The sequence below is a fragment of the Pinus tabuliformis genome, chromosome 4_2, assembly GCF_031772625.1.
Source record: "Pinus tabuliformis cultivar Carrire ecotype Pingquan chromosome 4_2, CPIR1, whole genome shotgun sequence".
In the NCBI taxonomy this organism is placed as follows: domain Eukaryota; kingdom Viridiplantae; phylum Streptophyta; class Pinopsida; order Pinales; family Pinaceae; genus Pinus; species Pinus tabuliformis.
This window is the reverse complement of record NC_142304.1, coordinates 159,869,072-159,890,595: the sequence shown is the minus strand read 5'-3', so window position 1 is coordinate 159,890,595 and position 21,524 is coordinate 159,869,072.

The window sequence follows — 21,524 nt, the reverse complement described above, 5'->3', positions numbered from 1 at the left end:
TACGAGGAAAGGTTCCAACTTAGCCATAAACGGGCTAGGTGCACGCTTGACCCTGAATCTCTGAAGCTAGTTCTACTCCAAGGAGTCCCTAAAGACCTTCTAGATACCCTCCATCTGCTAGCTGGAGGAGACATCTACCAACTACCTTATGAGGACATAAAGAATGTGTTTAGAAACCACTCTAAGGCAGCCCAGAAATGAGGTAGGGGGAATCCACTCTCAGGTAGTACCACCTTCACCAAGCATGAGTTTGCTAATCATATGGAAGACCTCAAAAGTGAGATGAGATAGACCATTGCCATGCAACTGGATACTTTCTGAATCCAACAGAAGAAAGAGGAAGCTAAGAGGGCTTTTGCCATTTTTTGTCCCAGATGTACAAGGAAGCATCCTAAGAACGAGTGTCCATTGCACTCAATGGAGGTATGTTTCATTTGTGAGGAAGACCACCCCACGAACTAGTGCCCAACCGTACCTGGACTTAAAGCCATGTACCAAGGGGTTGAAGGGGCCATTGAGCCACTCTACTTCCTTAACCAAAGGAGGCCGCATGGGTCCAGACCTTACCAGCAGGGGATGCAAGGAACATCCCAAACTTATTACAACCCCAACCAATCTACTCACATGCCTTCTTGGGGCCCCCTGCTCATCCTTCTTGGTCCACACCTCCTCCTTGGTCTTATCCATCTCAATACCATACTCAACCTACTACTCGTTTGTTTCACTCTCATGTCCAGCCACAACCTCAGTGGAATGCACCTCAACTGGGGTGGAGGCCCCAATACAACTCTTATGCCGCTATTTTGCCTCCACCTCCTACTCAACCACAACCATTACCTCCTGCTCCTCCAAGACAACCCCATATGCCTACTCAACCAAACCTGAACCCTAACAATAGACAGGCCCAATAGGTATACACTGGAGAGACGACATGCCCTACCTATGCTATGGAGATTCAGGAGATCAACCTATGGTCTAGAAAGGTCCTTCCAGATTGCCAACCTCCTCCCCTGGGGGAAGAGGAAGAGAAACAGGAAAGTGAACCCAAAGCCATTCCACCCTTTCCTGAGAGACTAACAGTAGCCACGCAACCAAACCTAGAGGAGATTGAACTTTTGGGGAACTTAAACAGTTGTGTGTGAAAATCGCACTTCTCCAGGCCATAAAAGATGTGCCAATCTACAACAAATTGATCAAGGAGAAGTGTTTCAGGCACCCAGGTAGGCGCAAGAGAGATGCCCTGACTATCAATGCCATAGGACAACTGTCCGATCTAATGTTGGGGCAAGTAATCTATCCAAAATATTTGGACCCTGGGAGTCTTGTAGTTGATGTCCACATCAATGGCACCATAATCCCCCACACCTTGATTGATCTAGGGGCTGCCATTAATGTGATGACCAGGGACACTATGCTTAAACTTAACCTTCAGAGTTCCTTAAGAAAGACCTCGATAGTACTGCAGTTGGTAGACCGCTCCACCGTGACTCCCGAAGGGATTGTGGAGGATGTCCTGGTCTCTATTGATTCTTGGGAGTACCCTGCAGACTTCTTGGTCCTTCAACCAAAGGCAAAACTCACTGGATACCCCCTCATTTTGGGAAGGCCTTGGTTAGCTACTGTGGATGCTTACATCAGTTATCGAGCTGGAAGCATGAACATCAAGAATGGGCCTATGTCCAAACAGCTAGTCTTATACCCTCCTGCCCAACGTCTGTTAGAACATGACTTACCACTCTGGTTGGAGGAGGGAGATGAGGGTGAAGTCTACTCTGCACCAATTTTCACAGTAGAAGCCGCCAGGGGAGGTCCTCTGACCGAGGATGACTTGATTGAGAATTTGATTCAAAATCCACCTCCCAGTGCACTATCGTTAGAGGAGTTAGTGGAAGGTACCTAAGCCAACGCTTTAGTGAACCTCTGTGTGGCCGATCCGACCTCATCCAGAGTTAAAAATGTGGAATTTGGCCTTGAAAGAACCTTAAAGATCAGCTCATCCCTATCTTCCTCTCAGGAGAAGGAGATATGTAGCCTATTGAACCGCCATTTGGAGGCTTTTGCCTGGAGCTATAAGGAAATGAAAGGAGTCCATCCATCGGTCTGTAAAGGAGTCCATCTGTTGGTCTGTACCCATCACATTTACATTAAAGAGGATTGTAAACCAGTCAGGCAGCCTTAGAGGAGAATGAATCTAGCCCTTAAGGACATCGTTAAAGAAGAGCTGCAAAAATTTTTGGATGTAGGATTCATCTACCCCATCTCGGACAGTGAATGGTTTTCTCCTCTGGTGCTTGTACCCAAGAAAAATGGGAAGTGGAGAATCTATGTAGATTATCGAGAACTTAACAAAGCCACCAAGAAGGACCATTTCCCTTTGTCGTTCATAGATCAAGTGCTAGATGGGCTGGCAGGGAAGAAGTTCTTTTCTTTCCTAGATGGGTTCAGCGGGTATAATCAAAGCCAAATCAGCCCGGAAGACCAAGATAGGACCACCTTCACTTGTCCTTGGGGAACCTTTGCCTACCGGGTCCTCCCCTTTGGGCTATGCAACACTCCTGCCACTTTCCAAAGAGCAGTATTGAGTATATTTGCTGAGCTGGTTCACGATTCAGTGGAAATCTATATGGATGACTTTACTCCATATGGGTCTAACTTCCAAGAAGCATTGTCTAACCTGGGGAAAGTTTTAACCAAGTGTATTGAGATGAACCTGTCCCTCAGTCCTGAAAAATGTGAATTCCTGATGACTGAAGGGACCATGTTAGGTCATATCATTTCTCAACAAGGATTACAGGTGGATCCTAACAAAATTGCTATCATCCAAAAGGTTCCACCTCCTCAAAAGTTGAGAGATGTTTGGAGTTTTCTAGGCTTAGCAGGATATTATAGAAGATTCATTAAAGGTTTCAGTAAGCTAGCCTCGCCATTGTTTGGCCTCTTAGGGAAAGATGTTGAGTTTAAATGGACTAACGACTGTCAAGGGGCTCTCGATGAGTTGAAAGATAAGCTGGTGTCTGCCCCGATCTTGAGAGGTCCAAACTGGGCCCTACCTTTCCAAATCCACACCAATGCCTCGAATAGAGCCATAGGGGCAGCCTTAGGACAAGTTGAGGAGAAACTACCATATGCCATATACTTTGTCAGCAAAAACCTATCCAAGGCAGAGCAGAACTATACTGTAACCGAAAAAGAGTTCCTAGCTATAGTCCATTCCCTAAACACGTTTAGACACTACATCACTAGTTATCAAACATTCGTACACACCGATAATGTTGTGATTAGATATTTAATGAATAAGCCTGATGTAAATGCTCATATCATTAGGTGGTTACTCTTGTTGCAGCAATTTGATTTGACCATTGTGGACAAGCCAGTAAGGAAAATGTTGTTGCTAACTTTCTGCCTAGATTGGATTTGCCTGTAGGTGAAGAAGGGACAGTGGATGAGTAGATGCCAGACAAACACCTGTTTTCTATTTCAGTACTCTCTCCATGGTTTGCTAATATAGCAAATTACTTGGTCTCAACACAGTGCCCTCCACACCTATCCTCAAGAGAGAAGAGCATAATTGTGAGGAAAAGTGCCCCAATCACTTGGATCGGGGGCAACCTGTTTAAACTTGGCCTAGATCAGATCCTGAGGCGTTGTGTTAGGGAGTAGGAAGTTTTCGACATCCTCCTGACCTATCATGATGGGCCCTGTGGAGGTCACTTTGCAGCGAAAAGAATTGCCTTCAAAATTCTACAGGCAGGCTACTATTGGCCTACTCTTCATCAAGATGTCAGAAGATACATCAGCCAATGTGATCGATGTCAAAGGATGGGGAAACCGATTTCAAGGGATGAAATGCCCCTCCAACCTCAAGTGACCTTCGAGCCATTTGAGAAGTGGGGCATGGATTTTGTGGGTCCTATCAACCCTCCTTCAAAGCAAAGGTCTTACATCATTGTGTGCACAGACTAGCTGACAAGGAAGTCACCGATCAAGGAAGTCAGTTCACCTCTAACCTGATTGAAGACCTGCTTGCTCATCACAAGATCAAGCACAGAACTTCCACCCCTTATCATCCTCAAGCTAATGGGCAGGTGGAAGTTACTAACAGATCGTTGGAAGGGATTTTGACTAAAGTGGTGAGCAGCAGCAGGAAGGATTGGGCAAATCGCTTGGTTGAGGCCACCTGGGCCTACAACACCACTTGGAAAACTAAAACAGGTTTCACACCTTATGAGCTAGTCTACGGGAAGAAGGCTTTGTTTTCCATAGAATTCGAGTACAAAACATTGAGGGTGGCAGCTCAGCTGGACCTAGATCACAACCATGCACAACAAGAAAGATTACTGCAACTGAATGGATTAGATGAACAGAGAATGCAGGCCCTCCTCCACTCAGAAGTAGTTCAACTCCAAAGGAAGATATGGCATGACCAGCACCTTATGAAAAGCAATTTTAGCCAGGAGATTGGGCGCTGCTGTATGACTCAAGATACAAGGATTTCAAAGGGAAACTGAGGACAAGGTGGTTAGGACCATATACAGTGGAGAAATGCAAAGACAGTGGTTCAGTCCTTATCAGGACCATTGATGAAGAAGCCATCCCCATGCTCATCAATGAGCATCAATTGAAAATCTACAAGAAACCCCTTTTGAGGCAGGAGTTCATTGAAACTTTGGACAAATCAGTGATGGTAGTGGAGCAGGGCCCTGTCTCTACACCACCCACACCTTGAGCATCAAAAAAAAAGAAGGAAAAAATAGAGAAGTGAAATAAAAAGATCCCTAGGTGAAAACTTCTTAGAGGCACCTGGGGCAGACAGTGAGGGTGAAAACCTCATGGAGGCGCCCCAGCTGTCTCTCTCTCTCTCCCAAAAAAAAAGAAAAAAAGAAAAACAGGCCTAATCTTTGTGGAATAATTGCAGGTTGCAGGGAATATATTGCAGGTTAGGAAGGTCACACAAAACAAGGACAGGGGTCCACACCAGGCTATAGGACACCCTCACAGACACTTCCTCCATGACCACTCGCCTTTCCTAGGATTTGATCGCATTCGGGTTCAGATTTCACCTTCTACAGGAAGCTCTGCCTCTCCTACAGGAATTCTATGTCTTCTACAGGAAACATCCTGTGGAACCTTCGGGCAAGCCAAGATCAATTTTGGAGGGGAATATGAAGGTTGGAATTTGGTTGTTAGGCCTGCAGCTACCCCTGTTTCCACCCATCACCATATGGCACCCTGTTCCATCTCTTTACACCTCCGTCACCCACCTGGTTATGTGTTCCTGCACATTCATACAATAAAACTTTTTTTCCTCAGATTGACAACAAGAATTTGTAGTGACAAGTCAAGCAACAAAGTCTTGCTCACCCTACCTGTCCAAACTCCATCTAGACTCCTCATCAATGAATCCCTCGTCCGCAATATAACCCTGCTTGTTTAGCCTACATCCCAGGAGGAGAAGAAACTACAGGACATCCTACAGGAATCCTGTAGCAGCTGATCCCTCTGGAAGACATACTCTGGAGGCAGGGACAACCGAAATCAACAAAGGGAACATGTAAAAGGCTCCTCTTGGACGTGAAAACATCCTCGGCATCCGAAACCCAACAGAACCTGTGCATGCAGTGTTGACAACTGAAGGATCGGGTTCCAAAACCCGCGCATACAGCATCAAAAAATGAAGGAATGGGTTCTAACACCCATGCACGAGGCAGAAGCAAGCGAAGCAGTGGTTCCAAGGCCCGAAGTCTGCATAACACGTCCACAACCACATAGCTAAGTGTCTAAACTCATTCGTCAATTGCATAAACTATATTTCGAAAATTGCATGACTTTGAAAATGGGTCGGATTGAACGGGATCGGTGGCCAGTCAACTGGCCACCGATAGCCAATTACATAGCTTCGTGGGATCCGAACAAGCTCAGTTATGTTCAAAATTGCCGATGAGACGTGCAGTCGACACGTGTGGAGTTTCCAGTCGGGGAAAATCGGTGGGACTGGCAGTGGTGGCAACAGTTAATGGTAGAGAGGAGGTGATGGCAGTCAAGGACACGGAGAGAAATGATGGCCGTGATGTTGGATCAACGGTTCAGTCCAGCCACCTCATCCCCTCGCCACGAATTGTGCCGCAGTTAAAAGATGCTCGGCTGAAGACTCTCACCACCCGTTGTTCATTTGCACTTGCAATGTCCTCGGCTGAAGTATGCGTCCTCTACTTCTGAAATCTATTAACCCGTCATCCTCCACCGAGTTTTTCGGCCTGTTTCAAAAAAATCTCCCACGTACTGGGCTCGTTCAGAGGCGCAGTGACATCCTACAGAAGCCGGCAAGAGTTCTACAGGAAGTACGGCACAGCTTTCTGGAGCAGGGAAGCCTGGACTTTTCTTCGTTGAATTTGGAGTTCCGAGAGAGGTAGACTCGAAAACACTCTTCCATGCATGGTATGTTTCGAAAAGGTGGTGAATTTAACTGTCTCAATTTGGGGAGTCCAAGAAAAATTCGCCTGTGAGTTGGAAATAGCAGTTTTCCTGTGTGTTGCACGATATTTCTCAGTCGTTTTTGCGTCAAAATTCTCCTCCACAGTTCCTGTTAAAAAAAAAAATTCTCTTGTAGGAAAGATACACAATTGTGAGGGCTAGCCTGTGTATGAAGAATTTGAATTTGCATGTTTGTATGTATGATGGGAATAAACATTGAACTTTGTACTCTGTCTGTGGAAACACGATTTCTTCCTTCATAAATGGATAGCTGAGTTCTGGGTAGCAATAGCCTTAAAGCCAAGGAATTGGTGCTAATTGATAGTTGAAATCCCTTCTCAAAGTTCAGGGGAGAAATCCATAAACAGCATTCCCTTTTCTGATCAGAGCATAAAACAAGGCACTCTCACCATGCCAGGAGGGTTTATCAGGAAAGAACCTTCGGATCCCAGCAAGCTGTGTGAGCATCCAGAGGTGGTGGACCTCTTCACCCACGCCAATTGGATGTCCTTTTGTGACAAAATTCAGGGTCATGACGACGAGATAATAGAGGAATTCTTAATGTCCCTAAAACCTAAATCAAAGACACAGGCCACAATGAATTTTAGGGTTTTTACCTTAGAAGTTACCCCTAAGCTCATCAGTCGTGTTACTGGTCTCCCATTAGGGATCCCTTCGAGAAAAGAAGAAAGGTCATTGGGCCAAGCAGCCAAGAAAGCATTCTTCCTGCCTGAGGAACATCATGTAGAAGACAATAACGGGGTCTGGAGAACCAACTTACCTCCTTTCTAGAGCGAAGTCAGTTTCAAAATCATGAAATACATTACCTTTGAAGGGAGGTTCAGCATTGTCTACGTCTATCATTTCAGGTTGCTGAATGAACTAAGACATGGAATGGATTTACCTCCGAAAGAGAAGTTGAGCATCCCCTATTTTCTTCTGCAGTCATTAAGTGAATGTGGCACAAAATTGAATGAAGGGACACCGGATCAGTTAGCCCATCATGGGCTCATCAAAATTTTAGTGGAAGATGCCCTCCACACCTACACTATCCCCCTCTCTTGGGAAATTTTCTGAAAAATGACCAGAGATGACGATATTAGAATTCTGGTCGAGGAGCTCACCTCATCCAGCAGTGAAGAAGGGGAACACACTAAAGTAGGAGAGAAAACCAGTGGTAAAGAAACACAGGACAAACAAGCACAAGCAAGAAAAAAAAGAGAAAGAGGGAAAGGGCGAAATTGCTGAGCCTAAAACAGAGCAAGGAACAACAGCACAAACACCAAAGGAAAAAAGATTGCAGAGGAGAGCAGAGAAGGCAGAAACATCCCAAGTAAAGGCTGGCATAGCAACAATAGCCACACCAAAGCAAAAGGTAAAGACAGATCCTGAAATGGCCGCAATACAGGCAGAAACAGTTGACACATAGGCTTCTACAGGAAGCATGGAAACAGAACCACAAAGGGGGAAATCACCAAAAATATTGGCAAGAGAGGTAGCAGTTGTGCTTGCCACCTAAAAAACACCTCCAAAACAAAAAGGGAAGCGAAAGAGGCGAACCTCCATGTACTTTAAAGCAAGAAGGAGCACATGGATCAAAGTAGGCAGACCCCAGCTGCAGTCAAAGGAGCCAATTATCATTGAGGACACAATCCCTAAACCAAAGGAAGGGTCTCCTTCAAAGATATTCGTCACCTATGAATGAGGAAGCCCAAAAACTTCCACCTGGAGGGAAAGACTGAAGACAATGGACTCAAAGACAATTCTACAGGAAGCTGAGGAATATCTACAGGAAACTCGGGCTAAGCTAAAAGAGATCGAGAAATTAGAGGAAAAGGTGGCCAAACAACCACAAGAAGAAGAAAGGACAGAGGAAATATTGGAACCAAGCCCTCAGCCCAGTTTGGGCTCATACTATAACTGTTAGAAGCTGGGAAAATAATTCCCCAGAAATTTTTGGTGCCACTATTCTTTGCACTAGAAGAAGAAAGAATTAGGACTCACACTTGGATGAGGATTGCCAAGTCCAAGGGTGTGGCAGACATAGGCCCCCTATAAGAACAACTCAGGGAGTCAAGGAAAGAATTGGCAATGGTGAAGCATGTGGAAAGCATTTAGAGGGCCAAACTACAGGAAGAGAATGAGCTGCTAAAACAGCAGCTACAGCTACAGGGAATCCATAAAGAAGACAGGCCCTCCATTCTAGGAGAACAACAGCAGCGGGAAAAGCCTCCAAAAGATGAAGAAACCGTGGATGAACAGCAAAGAAAGGATGGGCTGCAGGCTAAGGTCAAGGCACTAGCAAAACAGCTACAGGAGAAGGAGTTGCAAGCAGTAGAGGAGATACAGTCTCTAAGGCAACGGGTACATGAGAAGGAAGCCCAACTGGCCTACATGGCCAGCTGGGCAATAGAGGTCGTACAGTGTAGGCAACCTGCCAAGTCATACGCTTTGTACCTTAAAGATCAATGGTTTCAGTTCCAGATTAACACCTTAGCCCAAAGGGGCACTACTCCATTTCAAAACTATCATCAATTCATGGCTTTATGTGACAGTAGCTCATCAGAGGACAAGGCTAAATTATCAGAGCTTTATTTACACAACTTGGCCCTTCCAAACATGAATTCATGGGATCCCAACACTGTGGTAGGAGATGTGCAACTTATGGCCATGGCCTTATGGTTGAATCATGAGGAAAAAAGGGTAGCAGAGGTCCGAGATATTATGAACAGGGAACTCAGTGAGCCACTACTGATCAGAGCAGAGCTGGAGGATCCCTCAGCATTGATAAGCACCCACAAGCACTTGGCCAACAACCCTCGGGATTTACCAGATTACATTGAACAATAAGCTCAAGCTATTTCCCACTTTGAGGACATGGAGAGACTGTTGGTAGATAACTGCCTTCACGCTTGCACAAGGAGGTGGAACACACTGCCCCACAGTTTGAATATAACAGAACACCACTCTCCAACCAGGATGAGGGAGGCCTTGGCAAGGGTACCCCTTTATAAATAGTCAATGCAAAATCTGCAGGCCAATTGGATTGGCCTAAAGTTCAGTCCTCCCTTGCTTTTGGGATTGCTGGAAGGAGTTAAGGAAGAAAAGGAAAACGGGCAGTGGGAGGAAGTGAAGAGAAAAGCAGGATTTCATGACCAGGAAGAAGACATCGCCTCAGAGGTCTGGGACGTGAGAGAGGCAGTCAAAGCTATCAAGGATGATGAGCTAGATTAGTTGCTCAGAGGATGAGCAACCCATTTAGCAGGGGGGTGATGATGAGCCCCAAAAATGGGTAACTTATTTGGCTCATTTTGCCTAACTGTTCTTCATCAATCCACCATTTTTCATAGTTTATGCATGTTTTTTGAGTATATTTATGTTAGTTTAATGAATGAGAATAGTCACTTGACCAAGAAGGATAACAAGTGGTTATTACATATTTTTGGACAAATTTTGGACCAAGGCCAAGCATTTATGAGCCAGATGACAGCCAAGCATGAAGGAACAAGGGTGAGGATTAGTAGGAAGGGTGTCTCCTACACTAAATGGCCCCTTCCTCAAATTCTCCACCCTCAGCTCGGAGTTCAGCAGGCCACCAAAAAGGATTCCCAAGGGCAGCCGAGCAGTTTTGTGTAAAGTGACTGATCACTTGCAGTTCAAGCAGCCGAGCCCCTCGAGTTAAGGAGGGCTTTTGGAGACCCTCGTAGTGCATAAATAGGAAGGCTTCCAACCTTCATAGGTTACTTTTTGAACAGTTGTATTCTGCACTATAGTGCTGTTAGTTTTTTAGCTCATTTTGTAGCTTCTGTTGTACAACTTTCTTTGTGACATGGTTATTTTTTAATAATGGAAAGAAATTTCATTTGGCATCAGTTCTGAGCTTTTTCTTAGGAGCATGTAGCTCTTGGGGTTGGGCCCAACCCAAGTGCCAAGGCCTCCTTCGTGTACTGTTATGTGTTGTTGATGTCTTTATCAAATAATTTATGTTAAGTAGATTACAATATTGCTTGATACCTAGGTCATTGTTGATGATTAAAAAGGATTTTCATGTTCAAATTGATTTGATAGGTAAATAATAGAGAATATCTTTAGAAAAAGGCCATCAAGCACCCCTGATCTCACCTCTCCCTCTGTGGGACCATGAGCTGAGACCAAGGTGTCCTTGCCGCCACCAAAAACACTATATTTGCTTCATCATGCAATTGTTAGTGTTAGATTCTCATTTGCAGAAGTTGATACCAGTTGTGGTTACATGCTCAGGTTCATGATTGCTTAGTTTGCATAGCTATTTCACATGATTTTTTTGCCAATAAATTTCTGTTCATTTTCTTTACTGATATTTAGCTCAGATTAGGTTAAAGTAGTTAGGTCTTTGGTTTTTCGAGTCTTTGTTTGAATAGTTTGGAAAATAACTTGCAGAGAACCTGTGATACCTCTTCGCCTACCCCTACTCCATCAATACCACCTGCTCTGTCCTCTAACTCTGATTCTTGCCTCACATTTGCTATGTTCCCTCACTTTGACCTAATTTCCATATTTTTGTGCAACATTTCTCTACCCCTCCTTGAACAAATCCAGCCATCCTTATCACTCACCCGCTTCGTTCACCAGGTCTTGGACCCCTCCACATCATCATCCAACCTCCGTACCCACTTCTTCACCTTTATTCCACCATCAACCCTCCAAAATCCCCTTTTGGAACATCCTGTAGAAACATCCTGTAGAAGCCACAGAACATCGTGTAGAACCCCTACATACTTCCTATAGAAGCTCACGAAAGTGGTTTCTTGAGATATGAACACTGTGAAACTCTCTGGAAGGGTGCTAAGGACCCCTTAGGCCCTCTTCTAACCTTCCCAACCTCCTGCAAGCGCCTACTACATTTCCTTTTGCCAATCCACCTCTGCACAGTCAAAAACAGTTAAAGCACATGCAAAATAATTCTGACAAATTACTCAAAAATGCAAAAAGATGTTTTCTTCATATTTCTCTTCAGAAGTATCTTAGTCGCATGCATTCTACCTTTCTAGAATTCAATGGCATCCATTTCTGTAGCTTTCATCCTCTTACTTGCACTAGTAGGGTTAGTCGGTAAAACTAGGGTTTGTTAGGGTTTGCGTTCCTTTCTAGCTTTCAACTTCTTTCTACAAGTAGATTAGCCTCTGGTTGAGTTAGTTTTCATCCATCCTAGTTAAAAGCTTCTTCTAAGAGCTCATAGAAGTTGGCTTAAGCTCCTAGCGAACTTGTTCCAACTGATCAAGTGACAGCCTGCAGTAAAAGCTAGTACTTGTGCATATAGCACCGTCGCTTCCAAGTTTGTTACGAACTATCGAGTTGATAAAAGTAAAGAAGGGAGTCCCAAGAGTTGCAACATTATTGCTGCAATACTGGAGCCCACCACAAGTGTTGGGGGAGACCATGACATGCCCCTCCCTTCCATGTGCCCAAATCATCCCAAATTGAAATATATTTGAAAATTACAACCCCATTGTCTCACATCCAATCAATGAGAGGCCTAAATTCACGAGAAGAAGGGAGAAGAGTACCAGGAAGATACTTATCCTTCGACAAGTTGATCTAGGCCCTATTCCCAGCCTGCCATCCCAGATTTTCAATAATAAGGGGGACTTCCTTTTTACAAATTCTCCATATTTTTTAACCGCTACCTATTCACTATGCATTTTCAACCCTTAATAAACAATACTTTTGCAAGTATTTTCTTAAGAATGCCTCTTTCCACCACTCCTTAGAATCAGTGATCAACTTGCAAACTAGTTTGGCTCCTATGGCTAGATCACTTTTTCCCCCCCTGCTAGAGAAATTTCCTAAGCATGATACTGATTTGGTTTTGGATTCCCATTGGAGATAAAATCCTAGAGAAAAGAGAGATTGGAAGGGTTGAGAGCACAGGATTGACTAAAATTTCCTTCCTAGCCAAAGTTAGCTAATGGGCTCTCATCCCTTGATTTTCTTTCGGACTTTTTGCAAAATCTCTTCCCATTATTCCTTATGAGGGTAACCTAATGATATGGTAACTCCCAAATATTTAAAATATATCCATCCCAACTGTATAGAAAAGCCTAGGGTTGTTTTTATTTCCTAAAGCACTAAATATGAACAATTCCAACCATAGAGTTGGCTCTTTCTCTTGCTAACCAAGCCCCTTGAGATTTCCATATAAGTGCCTAGAATTATTTTAAACATGACCATGATAATTTTGGAGGCTCCATCCAATAGAATGGTATCGTCGATGAATTGTGAGTGTTTAATAGCTTTGAAATTTCGAGTGATGGAGAGACATGTTAAGGCATCGGATCCCCAGTATTTTCGAGATTTATGCTCAAGCTTTCAGCTACTAGAATGTAAATCAAGGGTGAGAGAGGGTTGGCCTACCTTTGATCAATGGGGTGATCTAGGGAACTCCAATACAAGCATTTATCCAATTGACAAAATCATTTCTAAAACCAAGCTATTCCATGATACAGAAAAGTAAAGAATGACTTACACAATCAAACATATTCACCATATCTAGCTTTATAATAAATCCCAATTCGCCACTTTCTTAGATCGAATGGATCACCTCCTCAACCAAAATGATGTTTTCATGTTTTTGAGAATCTCAACTTGGTTTTCTAATATTAGTCTCGACAAGATCCGCCTCAACCTTCTTGCTATGGTTTTGGTCAAAATTTTATAAGAGTTGTTGCACGATGAGATAAGGTGGAACCTATTGAAGGATGTAGCATTACACTCCTTCAAGATCAATGCTAAAAAGGAAAAATTTGTACCTCCTCCAACTTTTCCTTTTACTCTAGTTCAGGTTAGCATTCTAACCAAATATTTCTTTATCATATCCCAAAATGAACGATAGAAGTTGATGGGAAATCCATCTGGTCTTGGGGCCTTGTTAGGATCCATGGAACAAATTGCTTTACGCTTACCTCATTTTCCTTGATCTCTTTCATTAGGAAGTGATTCTTGTATTTTGAGATCTTTGAGGAAAATGGGGCCAAGAAATCCTCATTCTTATCATCATTAAAATTCCCTTTCGACATGTATAGAGACCGAAAGTGAACAAAATTTTCCTCTTTTATTTCAGAAAATTTGGTGATTGGAGGCTTACCTTCTAGAGTTATTTATCACATCCTATTTCATAGTTCCCTTGCTTTTTTGTTTATGAAAATCCACAGAAAGAATGAGGTATTTTGGTCCCCTCCTTTTAACTAGATTCTCTGGATTTGAGCCTCCACAAGTCCTCCTCCTTCCTATTTTCTAAAAATATTTGTATGTTGAGACTCTTCTCCCTTTCGATGTGCTAATAATCCACCATGTCATCCTCCATTATACTAATATGGTGCTCCAAACCTTTGATCAGTTCCTCTTTTCTCTTTCTAGGCGGGACATACTCCTCTTTTTCCCATTTCCTTAATGCTTGCTTAACCAACTTTATTTTAGATTCCCATATGAAGGTCGGTGATTCGATATATTTTCCATGCCATGCTTGAGTGATCATCTCACCAAACCCTGCCTCTGACAATGAGCTTAGGTTATAACGAAAGGAAATTGGCCCTAAATCCTCCTTTTCCTCCAGAACCAACAATATTGGTCGATGATCCAACTCTCTCGATGCTAGAGCGGAAGAGTAGGGATCCATCCCTTGAACCATCCATGAAATATGTATGAGGAACTGTGACATAGGTAATTTCCCTCTACGGATAGAGGCAACCCCTCTAGCACTAGAGTGGGTCTAGTCACTTCACAGACAATACCAAAGCAAATTTCCTTAGAAAGTTGGTGTTATGAAGACTTACCTTCAATCCAACGTTCAGTGAAGTCATCGTCATGTTGCTCCAACTCTTGTTCTTCTAGTCACTCTTACCTAAAAACAACATGTAGAGGAACACCACAAATGTAATATAAAACAACCAAACAATCTACTTGAAGAGTCAAGTAACCTCAAGCTACCGACATACAATTTAACACACGATATAGGAAACAGGATATTGGTTTGTATTAATATAAATCAAAGTAAAACTTACAACTGAGCCTTGACATCGTAAGCCTCCTTGAAGGGTCCTGTCGGTATGTCTCCGTAACCATTTACTTGTGAACCGTCTCCCATGGGAACAAATGACTCTCTCTTCTGTCCAAACGAATTGATACTAGAAATCTCTCAAGCCAACTCTACTTAAACATCTCTCAAATCAAAATACAAATGAGGCTACTTCCACACTCCAACAGCACTCTCTACCTCTACTCCTCTCTTAGAAACTTGAAACTATCAAATTACATCTAGCTATCATCCAATTACATCGAAGCTAGCTGATGTTATTCTTGGAGGAGATATTTATAGGAGGGAGAGGTCCCATAAGAGAAGGAAGGAAGAGCTTATCTCTTAGGGAGGCTACATAAAAGGTGGAACAACTGTCCCAGAGGAGAAAGGTGAGCTCAACTGACCCAGCAACCAGCCCTAGGACTGCCCATGAAGCAATTTGATCTCGAAGTTTCAACGAGTTGTTGAAAAACTTGCAAATCTAGCTCGTCGCAGGTGCAACATAGAGACAGAGCGAAGACTTTACTAGGGCTAGTGTTAACTTGAGCATCTTTGCGAGGGGGATAACTTCTGACTCATGACGACCTAGAAACTTAGGTAATAAGGGTATTCTTCAAGGATAATGAAATGAGACACTCTTCTTGAGATTGCAAGGAAGGTAATGACACATAATTGGCAACATGACACAGCACAGATGTCAGTAACATGGACTGACAGTTTCCGGGATTAGGGAATGCAGAGTCAGTGACAAATTACTGTGTAACAGATTCCCCCTAAAGCATGAAGGCCGAGAGAGTGGGAGGGGTGAAATATGTGTGCATAAGGCATGGGTGCAGCCATCCATAAGATAAATATAAATGGTTTGTGGTATGAACGCAACCATCCAATCAGAAAGACTACAAAAAACGACTCAGGTAAGGTCGCAACCATCCAATCAAAAGAGTCATGTATAATTCAATCCACCCAACCTAGACTTATGTAATCTAAGCCCAGGGTCTTCAATCTCAACCTAACCATTGTACAATTTCTAATATGCAAATAGATGTGTTGAATTCGAGCACACTAGAAAATCACTTGATTACTAGCCAATAATGTGAACCATTAACAAGCATGAGAGAGACCACCAGTAATGTCAATGTTCCTGAAGGTACTACTAGTACAATCCACAAAGTGTGAAGAATGATCTAGAGTTGAACACTTGTGAAATCACTCGATCAAAGACAAATGATGCAAGCCTATCGTCGAATGCAAAGAACTTGCCATTGAGGCATGCAAGCTCCAAGGTAATAGAAAGGAGTCTCTAGGTCAACTTCCCGGATAATGAGTTGAAGTCAACAGGAAGCGACCAGTCGAAGGAGGGCCATAATGTTTCCCACATCATCGATGCGAGACAAAGGAACAAGATGATTATGAATGAGACAGAGAATTTGAGGAAGGTGTGTAAGGCTACAAACTGCAGAAGGATTAAGCTCTTGGACATATCGACGACACGACTCCGGAATTTGGCAGCATTTTGGTACCAAAGGATCAAAGGTCATGATGATGCAGCAGGGATCAGATGGAATGAGGCAAAATGAATAACCCAAAACCCGGAAGGCCAATGATAAAATGAGGATATCCCAACCTGACACGAAGCAGAAAGAGTGTCGATGTCCAAGAGCGACAAGCTGCCATAATAACTAATGCAATCAATATAATGTTTCCAAATTTTCCCCCACCATTTCTGGTGAGTACCCCAATTATTTTTGAAACACAAGCTTGAAGGGGATAGAATATGCTTGTAATGTAAGTTCATCCTTCGGACGAATCCGACCTAGTGAGTTTTAATGTGCCCTAAGAAGGAGAAGCTCGATCTCGTCATGATGACAAGTCCAATGTCGTCAGGGTTAACGAGTCTGACATGGGTAAAACTTGGAGTCTTTTTCATGTTTAGAGAGTTTGAAAAAGACACGGAAAAGAAAACTCCAAAGGTCCTTTTTCGTAAATTTGTCCCTCGAACCCAAAAAGGTAGAAAATAATATCCAAGGGAACCTATCGACCATGAAAGATCAATGTATACCTTTTTCGTAAATAATCTATCCAAGCCCCAAAAAGGGGTAAACATATACTAGGTAGATGACGCTTCGCAGCCTTTAACGAGTTCAAAGAGACAAGAGCTCGGCGATCTTTTCACGTTTCGAGAGTCAGAAAAGAGCTTAAAGATGATTCCAAGAGGGACTTTTTCGTGTTTTTACCGAGTCTGAAAAAGTATAAATATAACTCGCAGGGTAGTCGGGTTTGCGAAACCTGTTGTTGCATAAAAATAAGTGTAAGATCCATTTTTGATATAAAAATAGTTAGGATATTCCGACACGTAGGAAATAGTTAAGTATAACTTGGTCTAGTGTAGAGTTAGGTAAAGTGTGTTTCTTTACTATGTACTTTTGTAACTTACAATCCGATAGTCATGATTTGTTCTAGACATGAAGTGATATGACAGTTCATTCTCTCCTCGATATTACCGACACTTGATCCGTGGCTTAGCACCCGATTGGTCCATGATCACTATTTAAAGAGCATGGAGGGTCATTTTTAGGTTAACCCTTCACGAGAGAAGCTTATGTAAATTTTCATTCTTTTATTAATAAATTGCCTGAAGTGGTCACGTTGGCTCAGGTCGTGCACTGTTTCCCTCTTTGAGGGTTTTAACCACGTCAACAATATTGGTGTATTGATCTATGATCTGTTTTTGAGTGGTTTCCTTTGGTGTTTTGTCTGAGGAAATTACCCTGTAAATTTCCACATGGTATCAGAGCTATTTGAGGGCCATATCCATTGGTGATCTAAATCTGAAGTCGGTAGAACTGCATCTGACTGTCGTTTCGTAGATCTACTGTTACTGGCTGCTTTCAGGCCAAGAAGACTACTCTATTGTGTTAGGAGCATCTGTTACAGTGAGGAACCCCTTTCATTTGACACGAAAAGGTTTCTAGTAGCCCTCGATATGTCATTTTTAAGATCTGGAGGTATACAATGTTTATTTGCAGTTTTTAGTTATTTTCTCTCTGTTTTTTCAGTTTATTTAGCTCTTTGTTTTTTTTATTACCAGATCTATACCTTTCATTTTTGTGTATGATCTTTGCCCCCCGACTTTGTACGATTTGGGGAAATCAGAAATAGAAAGGAAGGATTTTTCTCATGCGATGCTCTTTTCCATCGTGCCTCAGTGTGATCTCGAAAAATCAGAAACATTGAGGGAAATATTTAGTTTTCAGCTAAACCTAACTTCAAGCCGTAAGGTTTGTTTTTTTTTTGTATGTTTGTGTTGGGTTTTGTGTTTTTTGTTTTGTAGGCAAAAAAAGAGCTTTCTCAAGTAAGCATGCATCCCAAAGATTCAGTGAAAAAGAAAACAAACAAACAAAACAAAAAACTCCCCCTTCCTCTTTTCCAAAAACTACTAACCTTTTAATATAGCTCACTTGGTCCAAAGCTACTTTATGAGAGTAAAGGTCTTGAGTTCAAGTCCTTCTTTTTGTTGAGCTAATTAGATTAAGTTTGGAAAGGGGGCAGATTTTATTTTTTTTTAAATACAACGTTATCATTCATTTATGCACATTCCCGCACTTTGTTGGCATCTTCAACAACTTTTCTTCAAAAAGCCATAACTTCTTCATCCGGAAGTCGTTTTCAGAGCCATTTTTTTTTTAATCAGCCTAATTTTTCAAGATATTTCCATTGGAACACTTAGTTCTAGCATATATAGCTTTAGTTTCTGTTAAAATGGAAAGTACATGCCAAGTTATCCTTGACAACACCAACTACTTCCAATGGTGGTCCTACATTGTAGATTTACTTAGAAGTAAAAGTCTTTACAGAATAGCCTCAGGCCAAGAAACCAAACCGAAAGATGAAGATAAAGTAGCCAAATGGGAAAATAGGCAAGATCAAGCACGTGGGTTGATAGGGATGTCTATTTCTCCAAACCTTAGATTCCATATTGCAGAACTTGATACTCCTAATGAAGCAATGAAACAGATCACTAAAGTTTTTGGAATTAAAAACTTTAATGAGTTGCTTACATTGGACTCCAATAATTTTTCTTCCATTGAATATTTCTTGTCCAAGTTCAAGACCCTTAGACTTCTCTTGGAAAGTGTTAAGGTTAATAAAGAAGATGGTAACCTCAATTCTTACTAAGTTGGGACCAGCCTACTCTGTGCTTGTTTCCACCTTTCCATTCTATAAGAGAAGCCTTCATTTCTCAAGGACAAGACTACAAGTCCCATTCCTTTGATTCCTTTTGTGATTCTTTAATAAGAGAACAAGAAAAACTCATACATCTTGGTCTTCTTAATCTTGGAAAGTCTTCTAAGAAAGCCTTAGCCACTCAGCAACAACCAAATTCAAAGAATCCTAAGAAGCCATATCCTAAAAATAATGGACCTAAACCAAAGAAGGGTCCTAAGCAATTTCAGTCTCAAAATGAAAAATCATTTCAACAAAATGATAAGGCAAATAAAAACAAAGGGAAGAAGACTAATAGACATTGCCACTTTTGTAATCGAGATGGCCACTTAGAATCCAAATGCTTTAAGAAGATGGAAGCTTTGGAAGCAGCAATGAAGAAGCATAACATCCATTTGGAGCACTCTTCAACTTCAACTTCATCTTCAGGAATAGCACTTTTTGCATGTGCTTGTCAAGCATCTCGGTTTGGCTCATTGACTCTGGAGCTTCTTATCACATGGCCAAAAACAAAGCCATGTTTTCTTCTTTAAATGATTGTAACACCAAAAATATATATGTTGGTGATGATAGATCTCTTAGTTTTGTAGGGACTGGAACTGTTCATATAGACAATGGTCAATTTAATGTTTTGTTATGTGTTCCAACCTTATCCCGCAACCTTCTATCTGTATATCAGATAAATCATTCAGGTGAAGGTAAAATCATTGAATTTTCATCTCACGATGTTGTAATTAAGGACCTAAGAGATCCTAGACATATTTTAGCTACTGGCATTGCTGATGATTCTACAAGGTTGTATAAGTTTAACAACTTTGGGTCATCAAAGCTTCCCTCTGTATTTGTTTCTCATAACGATTAAGTGAGCAAACTTTGGCATGAGCAATTTGGTCACTTAAACTATCGCTCCCTTCAAAATCTATGTAAATAAAATATGGTGACAGGTCTTCCAATGGTATTTTTCCAGGGAAAATTTTAAGAACCCCCTCTAAATTTATAAATATAATAAATGGGCGAATCTCCATGGTATATAGGAAAAATGAAAGGCGATTTTATCAATAATATAATATGTATATATAATTTTTTGGCGAATCTCTCACCAGGCATGGCGAATATTTTACTCAATTATAAAATCTTGTAAGATCTTGGCGAGTCTTTCACTAAATAATAAAACTTTGTAAAGTCCTAGTGAATCTTAGCATAGGCTACATGCTGGTTTAATTCCCCCATCTAAATAGGCTACATTCCAGGTGAATACCATGGGTCAATACCATGTGCCATTTTGGTGAATACCATGGGTCAACACCATGTGCCATTTTTATTTTTATTAATTATAATATTAGGGTTAATAATGGTTTTTTGCATGGTATTAATAACAATCTAGTCCATGGTATTTGTCCCATAGTATTTTGGCCATAGGTTTCACCTAAATATAACCCATTTTTTGAGTGTTCGTAAATATAAGGTGACTTATGGAGTAAATATAAAAAAATGTTTTATTTGTTTACCATACCTCTCGTTTATTTATATTTTTATTAATTTACCATACCTCTTTTACAAATATGGTATTTGGCCCATAGGATTCACTTAAATAAAACCTCTTTCTTGAGCCTTCATAAATAGAACGAGGGTTATGGACTAAATATAAAAAGAGGTTTTATTTATTTATGATACGTCTAGTTTATTTATATTTTTATTTATTTACCATACCTTTTGAGTAAGTATAAAAAGACGTTTTATTTATTTACCATACCTCCACTTTACTTATATTTTTATTTGTTTACACCCTTACATGTATATAAGGTGACTTATGGAGTAAATATAAAAAATGTTTTATTTATTTACCATACCTCTCATTTATTTATATTTTTATTAATTTACCATACCTATTTTATAAATATGGTATTTGGCCCATAGGATTCACTTAAATAAAACCTATTCTTGAAAATGGGCGAATGGATTCACTTAAATAAAACCTATTCTTGAAAATGGGCGAATGGATTCACTTAAATAAAACCTATTCTTGAAAATGGGCGAATGGAAGGTTGTAAGTCCTAATTTCAAGGGCTAAATTTACCTTTTTTACCCTCTCCCTTAAAATAAGGTGGGCTATTTGAGGTGATTTGTAAAAATGTACTATGATACAAAATATTCGCCCACTAAAAATTTAAAACCCCTTAATTTCGCCAAAGGGCGAACATTCGCCCCTAAAATTATCCTTGTATTTTTCAGAGATGTTGTTTGTTCCAGATGTGTACTCAGAAAACATCATTGGGATAGTTTTGAAAAACATGCCTCTTGGCACGCCTCAGCCCCTTTACGGCATGTGCATAGTGATTTATGTGGTCCACTTCCAGTTGTTTCATTCTTTGGCTACAAGTATTTCTTAACTTTCATTGATCATTTCTCCAGACGCACTTGTGTATACTTATTAAAACTCAAGAGTGAAGTATTTAACATGTTCTTGGCCTTTAAGGTCTTTGTTGAAAAACAATCTGGACATCAAATTCTTAATTTAATATCTGATAATGGAGGAGAATATGTGTCACACGGAATGAGTCGATCTTGCGGACAAGATAGACCTTCCTAGAATCTAACGATATCTAGTGACAAGCAAGCCAATCAAAAACTATCTTTCTCTAAATATGCATTTATAAACAAAGGCAAACAAGTGTTTAGGCCTACCTTGGGTCCAATGCAAGTTTTTGGAAGCCTCGCTCCTTTGATCCAAATGAGCTCCCTTGTTGCGAATCTGCAAACACAAACAAGCAAACAA